The sequence below is a fragment of the Haplochromis burtoni genome, unplaced genomic scaffold (genome assembly GCF_018398535.1).
Source record: "Haplochromis burtoni strain Fernald_Lab_line unplaced genomic scaffold, NCSU_Asbu1 Contig_878, whole genome shotgun sequence".
In the NCBI taxonomy this organism is placed as follows: Eukaryota; Metazoa; Chordata; class Actinopteri; order Cichliformes; family Cichlidae; genus Haplochromis; species Haplochromis burtoni.
In genome coordinates this window covers 68,748-76,708 of record NW_024583239.1, presented here as the reverse complement: position 1 = coordinate 76,708, position 7,961 = coordinate 68,748, and the positions used below count along the sequence as shown (strand labels likewise).

Sequence of the window (7,961 nt, the reverse complement as noted above, 5' to 3'; positions counted from 1 at the left end):
TCCACAGGCCTATGCTATCTGCCTACAATTTCCAGTGTGTGCGTCTGATGCCCCAAAGCTGACTCAGAGCCGTAACACCATCAATGGCTGCAGTATGGAACAGATGTGGGTGTGTCCTCATCTCCCAGAGGAGTCCAAATCATCATCAAACAGCCCTACAGACACAAAAACGTGAAAATATAAACAACCAGACTATCAGCAGTGATTTAACTACTTTAAGACCTCTGTGAAAATCATTTACAGTATATATCACAGAATTTAAGGCTTTTATAATCACAGAGCATACAGAGAAAAGTACTAAACTGAATCAATTTCAGCTTTTGTTTCTCATGATGTATATTGTATTAATAATTACATTTCATTATCTGTGTCTTTACCACACATTTGCCACACAGGTGTAGATACTGTAGGTTCAGTGAATGCTTAAATTGCACTGATTAGAATATACTGAACATTCAAAGCTAAGATTCAGCGCACTGTGTTAGAGGCTGGGATTTGATGACTTCATCATATATACAACCTTTGATCATCGTTTATGTCCAGTTGAGAATGAATCTGTGCACTCACATATTAAATGAACTGAAATCAGTAGTGTGATCTCCAGTCTTGATATAAGGAATGAGAGAACTTACAGCTGTTATTTTAATCAGCCTGTCTCAGTTGTTTTAACTCTAAGTATCACAAAGTAATGTGGTAACATCTGGACTGACGAGTTTACTGTCAGCATTTTAATCACTAGTTTAAAGGCTGTAGGTTGCAGCCATTGCTCTAACACTGTATAAGTGTAACAGGCCTCAGTGCTGGTTCTAATAGTCTGAGCTGCTTCCAGCTTTATTTGTGAAGAGCACAGCAGCTTACTAAACACGTAGCTAGCTCGTACAGCTCCGACGTAAAATTTTCATAAGCTAAGATGACCTTAAAATAACGGGGCTAGCGTTAGCATGTTAGCACGTTACCTTCACGGGTGGTCAGACTGCATAAACAGGCACTCAGTCAGAGGTTGGGCTCTCCGTTTCGCTGCAGGGTCCATTCATCCTTCACATATTCGTGTGAGCCGAGTGTAAATCCCGAGGCTGAACGGCCTTTGTACAAGCACACACGCTTCTTAGCAGGCCGAAGATATGAGCTAGAAAAATCCAGGCTGGCAAACAGCCTGTGTCTGACCAACCAATCAGAGAGCTCCTTACATCCCACGCTGTGGCAGGATGTTTAAAATGAAGTTGTTAATCCAACTGCTAATCCACATCTTAATCCCTGAGCGAACAGGAAAGGGAAATGGATTTTGAAGTGCACAGAGCTACAGAGAGGTATACAGAAGAACTAACAATGACTTGATATTTGTGCTTTTGTAGTTTGTGAGGAACTTGCGTGTTTCTTTGTTTCCATACAGGACAGAAATGGAGAGGCTGAGGACAGAGAAGAAATAACCTAAACTGGGAAAATCTAACAAATGAATCCGAACCCTAAACAGGATTACTTGCAGAGGAACACAGAGTGGAACTTGGGACGATATGCAGAGGTAATACAGACAGACCAGTGACGAGCACAAGAGAACACACACTATAAAAACACATTCGGACAAGGAAACGAGGAAACTGCACACAGGACGGAGACATGGCTGAACCTACTTAGCATGACGAGACAGGGAGGACACAAACTGAACACGCCAACATCAGACACGGACCTTCAAAGTAAAAGAGGAAAGATACACTGACAGAACTCAGAAACACGATACTAACAGAGAACAAAGGGAAGACATGGGCAGATATGATTAAACACTAAACCAAGGAAGCACAGTAACCAAAACCAAAGAACTAGAAAGTCTTAACCAGAATAAACCCAAAATCAAAAGATTATAATAATTAAAATAAAACAACTGAGTCCACAGTCTGTCCTGAGTCTGTGGACAAAACATTATTTTGACATACTCGACATATTTATAGAGTTTAGTTTTGCATAAAAAAATCAGCAAGCAAAAGATTCCAAAACATTTTGTATGAAGAGGAAAATCGGATATACAAATTAATTTTTGTTTATTTCAGCTGTGAAATACAAATATTTTTAAATGAGGAATCACTCACATTTGGGGCTATCCTCCAGTGGCCACTGAAGGAACTACAATTTTGTGTTGGCTTCTTTTTGCCTCTGCTTGATGTTGCTTGGGTGTACTGTTTATAGCTGACTGACGACTTGTGAACAGTATGTCTCGCAGGCAGGGAGCAGACTCAACATTGGGCGAACGGGGTGATACAGAATGAGCGACCTATGCTGTGGTGTGATGCTTTGGTGTCCTTTCATTTCCACTTCAGCTCAGGACATTCAGTTGCAGCCAAGTGACAACTCTACAGAAGCGACAGAGTGGTCTCCTGATTTAATGCGGACACAATATGAGTGGCTGTTCATAAACATGACAGTCACTGCCAACAATGCCAGTGATTTAGTTGGCCAAGACAATCTTTGCTCTGATGATGGTCACTAAACGGCTAAATATCAAGGCACAATTGTACACATTTTCAAACATACTTGTGAGGTACAACAAATATCAGCACTAACAGGTAGCGGCAGAGTGTAGATGTTACTTAGATAACTGAGGTGAAGATGTCGAGAACACAAAGGCAATTTGGAAAACACTTACCTTTGACCCGGTAACAAAGTCTGTCAGGACAGCACGAGTGGGACCAAGCAAATCCAAACAAAGTCCACAACAGAAACCTAGGAACAAACATGGAAAGTGATTTAAGAAGTGAGGAGAACTTACACGGGATCTGAACAGATAGACAGACAGTAGACAACAACAAAAAGAAATCACTGTCATTCTCACCTTTTCCAAACAGGGCCTCACTCCCTCTACTGATGGAGCACTTATTACATCTCAATATGCTGAAAATAAAGATGCAAACATGTAAAAGCATTTACCCACATCCTGATTTTGCCCGAGATTGTGAGGAAATGATTTCCCAGATACATTATGAACATCTATCAACTGCAATTACTGCTGTTTTCAAGTCGCTTTACATAAATATCTCAAACACACAGCATGAACATCAGCCTTGAGTGGTTGTTGTGAATTCAAATACTTTTACATTTTAATGTATCATAAGTGCTCTTCAACGGTTGTTTGGATGGTTACTGGAAATTCTGTTATCCTCTTAGAAAAATGCAAGACATGAATGTCTGTTTGTTGCTTGAGCTTGTTATCTGATGTATTACTTTTGAAATTCTACTACTACCTCTACTACTACTACTAATAATAATAATATTAATAATAATTCTTATTTAAGTAGCCACTGAATTTCCATCATCCCCTGCAGTAATTCAGCTAGCTTAAATCAAGGGTGTCAAACTCTATTGCACAGGGGGCCGAAACTCAAGGCGCACTTTAAGTCCAGGCTAGGGATGCACCGATACCACTTTTTTGGAAACGAGTACGAGTACTTGCATTTCAGTACTCGCCGGTACCGATACCGAGTACTTAATAAAAACATGATTTAAATTTGCAGGTAACAGCTTTTGTCCTATAATTTAACAAAAAACAAACAAACAAGGGACTAGTTTGGAATTAAGAACATTTATTTAAAATGAAAAGCATGTTGTATGCAACATATTACAGAATAAATAATTATAAAAAAACAAAATTGAATTTTAAATTTGTTCGTCTGTTTCTTTGTTTAGAAATCTCACTAGCACAGTCACAGCTGGGATGACATCAGAGGCTAGTGCGTCGTAGCTGCTCACTCAGGGAGTTCGTGCACTCGCTTTTGCTCAATGAGGGACGGGAGCATGTAATACGTGCTGTTCCAGCGCGTCTGTACGTCCTGCTGCAGTCTCTTTATTGGCTGGTTGAGCTGTCCCTGAATGTCCTCGAGGCGGGAGTAGGCTAAGGCGGAATGTTTAAAATGCCCAACTAATTTCCGTCCCACTGCTATAGCATCAGCTATGCTCCTCTGTGCTAATAAGCGTGGGTAAACTCTTTGTACTCGTTGTTGTGTTGGGATTTTAGGTGCTTGATTAAATTGCTTGTGTTAAATGCGCTACCTTTAGAGGCTCCTCTGGACAATTTCGCTGAGCACAATTTGCAGTCCGCCTTTGTTTTCTCGTCTTCGTTCACTTTGAAATAGTTCCACACAGCTGATATGTCTCGCCTCGCTTTCTCCCCGCTCTGAGCTGCAGCCGGGGCGGGCACTTGGCGCCTATGATTAACCCCTTACATGCCGCTCAAACATAGACAGGTCTCAGACCGTGGTATCGGTCCTCGGTATCGGGGGACTTTTAACGAGTACGAGTACTTTAGAAAATGTGGTATCGAGGCCGATACCCGATACCGGTATCGGTATCGGTGCATCCCTAGTCCAGGCCAAACAAGATGAACATACACAAGGTTCGAGCCGCATGTAGACGGAGCTGGGGTATTGCTTCAGGTATGGAACGAATGAACAGTGCGGGCCCTTCAGTGTCGTACTTTGCCTTGAGTGTCCCATTACACTGCAGCTCAATCAGCTCCATCTGAATCTGCACAGGTGCAGTTTCCATGTCAACTGTAAATGGGTTGCGAAGCAGTTCAAAGTGGTCTTTTTCTGCTCCAAAGTCACCAAAGCGCTGTGCGAACTCAGTGCGCAGTGCGCTCAGTTTATCAGAAAAGTGCGCATTTGGGAACACTGTTGCGCCGACTTGGTTCAACATTACTTAGCAACGGGGAAAGTGAGGCAAGTGGTGCATTTGTGACTCCCATAGGAGCAGCTTGGCTTGAAATGCCTTCCCACATCATACATGCCATGTCCATGAACTGGCAGGTTTCTTTGCTGAGCTCAAAAACTCTATAAAATAACTTTTCCCCAACTCAGCCAACGAACCTCTGTATGATAAGGACTCTGAATCTATTTCCTGCACGAAAGAGTGAAATTGACGGTCATTTAAACCTTTAGCTTGGATAAAATTTATGTTTTGCGTTACGTTACTCATTACATGCTCCATTTTTAGGAATTTACCACACAGCGTTTCCTTGTGCATGATGCAGTGATCTGCTGTTAACTCACCAGTTACTCGCATCCTGCCAAGTAGTCCACTTTTTTCACCACACATTGCCGGCACTCCATCTGTTATAACTCCAACAAGTTTGTCCCAGGGCAGCTTCATGTCGCTACACTTTGACATACGTTTTCAAAAATGTATTTTCCTTTTGTTGTCCCGTGCGTCTATTTAATGTCCAATATTTCCTCTGTAACGAACAAATTGGAGTCCACTCCACGGATTAAGATAGCCAGCTGTGTAAGGTCCATAATGTCTGTACTTTCATCCACAGCAAGAGAGTATGCAATAAAGTCTTTGCTTCTTTCACACAACTGTGTTCTTAAATCAGTGGCCATCTCACAAAATAACAGCAATCGTATTTCTGCTCAGGCTCACTTTTGCCAAAATCTGCATTTTTTCTGGAGACAAGACATCGCACAGCTTCTCCATGCAGCTATTTAGAAACTCTCACTCGGTAAATGACTGGGCTGATTTGGCTCTCAATATTTTTTCCAAATTCATGGCAATACATATCATAAAACAACACACAATATTTACTTCAAAAATACATGCCAATACACGTGTAAATTTACAAGAACACAGATAAATACCAACTAATAACACCAAAACCATACTCAAGCCTTTTTAAAATTAATCATATCTTTAAAAGATCCCAAGGTAAAGGACTATTATTCTTCTGTTCTAGAGTTTTCCTCCTTCTCAAATCTGCAAAAATGTTCTTGCAAACAGCCACACTGCCGATCATCTTTTGTTCTATGACCACCTTGGCTCTTGTTTTCCAAATGTGGGGGTTGATAATGCACATGATCAGCCAAAAAAGACGACTTTTATTATCATACATTTTTTCCTTAAACAGTCCATACTTAATAGCTTTTATATTTTTGTCAATATCAAAGCCCACTTTAGCCATTTCCTGTCTAATCTCTACCTCTTGACCCGGCTCTGGAGGACTCGGGGGTCCATGAGCAGGATGGACCATTATTGTTATTAGTATTGTTATTAGTATTGTTATTAGTATTGTTATTAGTATTGTTGTTATTAGTAGGAGGAGGAGGAGGGTGCGTGCGTGCGTGCGTGCGGGTTTAGTGTTTAACGGCTGCTTCTGTTATTGTCCTGCAGGTGGAACGAGGGACCAGAAGGGCAGCACGCACAGGGTGTGCAGAAACACAACTGCCGGGAGCACGAGCACGGACGTCGGAGGGGAACACACACATGGGAGTCTAGGGAGCAAAGGGGATTTATTGTACATCTGCTACCTTCACTGTAAATAAAGTGCACTGTTTGCATCGCAGAACCATGCGTTTTGGGTCCTCATTCCCCCATATCCCCACAGTCTGCCAGCAAGACCGTGACACTACTGTTCTATAGCAGGATAACAGGAGGTGTTCCAAGGTTTGGCTCTCTGCTCTGCCAAAATGAAACTTGCTTTCACAACAGCTTCACTTTGTGATTTTGCTCTGGTGAAAAATGTCTGCTGAAATGTCAGATTCTTCTTTAGCTCTTCTACTTCCTGTATTTTCTGCTGCGCATTTAGGTTTTCCAGCTTATCCTGTCTCATAGTGCTGTCTCAGCAATATATGTTTACAGACATGTATTGCTGTAAACATACAGCAATCTACGTGATTGACAGGTCATGTAGATTGCTGTATGTGCCTTATTTAGCAAGGCACTCATCTTCTTGAAGGTGTGTTTGGGGTTGTTATCATGTTGGAATACTATGGCCTCCAAAAGTTGATTCTGTTCATCTGGATGTAGCTTTTTCAGTGGGAGTAATGTTTCATCACTCATCCAAATGACTTCTTCAGACTCAGCTGACTGCAGGTTTCCCCAACCTTATAAACAGTATATTTGCATAATGGCTGAAACCAGCCCACTGAAGGAACAATGGGCTGGGAGGTCAGTTCCTTAATCTTAATCTTAATTATGACTTTCCTTTCAGAGGATATTATTAAATCAGGTCAGTAGGAGCAAAGCAAAAGCAAAAATTAAAGAAAATAAAAAAATATTATTTTGTTCTCATGGAAAGTTGTCCACAGTGAGCTAAGTGGAGCCAGAAAATGTCTGAACTGATCCATTTTAAAGTTCTGTACATGCCAGTTCCTTAGGGACTGTTCCATCAATACTGATGATTTTCCATCAGTATCGAAAACCAATTATAAGATAATTGGGATGCTGTGTAAAATCTGAACAACAGAATGCAACGATTTCTTAATTTCATAAAGAAAACTTCTTGTGTGCACAATAGAAAATGGAACTCTTCAAATATCTAAACAGAAAAAATACAAATTTTATAAAAAAGCATTACCTAATTTTGAGTATGACGGCAGCAACGTGTCTAAAAAGTTGGAAAGGTGCAACAAAAGGCTGGAAAAGTCGTACTCAAAAGAAAAAAACTGGGGGAACACTTTTTGGCAACAGTTAAGTCACACTGGGTATAAAAAGACCATCTTAGTGAATTGAAATATTTTTCTGTTGATTAAGTTCTATCTGTATCTGTGAGTTGTTATAATTGTCCTTTAATATTCATCATTAAATATGGTTGATTAGTATTAAAAGTCTCCTCCTTGAATCGCTACCTTATCGTGGTGGAGGGGTTTGTGTGTCCCAGGGATCCCAGGGGCTATGTTGTCTGGGGGCTTTTGCCCCCTGGTAGGGTCTCCCATGGCAAATTGGTCCTGGGTGAGGGACCAGACAAAGAGCGATTCAGAAGACCCCCATGAAGAGAATATCGAGGGAACAGTTTACCCTGCCCGGGATAGGGTTACCGGGGAACGTCTAGCAGAGGCCCCAGTCCGCGAGATCTTCAACGCACACCTCCGGCAGAGCTTCAACAGCATTCCGAGGGAGACTGGGGACATTGAGTCCGAATGGACCATGTTCAGCGTCTCCATTGCCGAAGCTGCTGCATTGAGCTGCGGCCGCAAGGTGGTTGG

At 41.6% G+C, this 7,961-nt stretch overlaps 1 pseudogene; it reads right to left on the bottom strand.

Annotated features, from left to right (window-relative positions):
• Positions 1–4,344: 4,344 nt before the first annotated feature.
• Positions 4,345–6,586, bottom strand: LOC106632552 (annotated as a pseudogene).
• Positions 6,587–7,961: the final 1,375 nt, after the last annotated feature.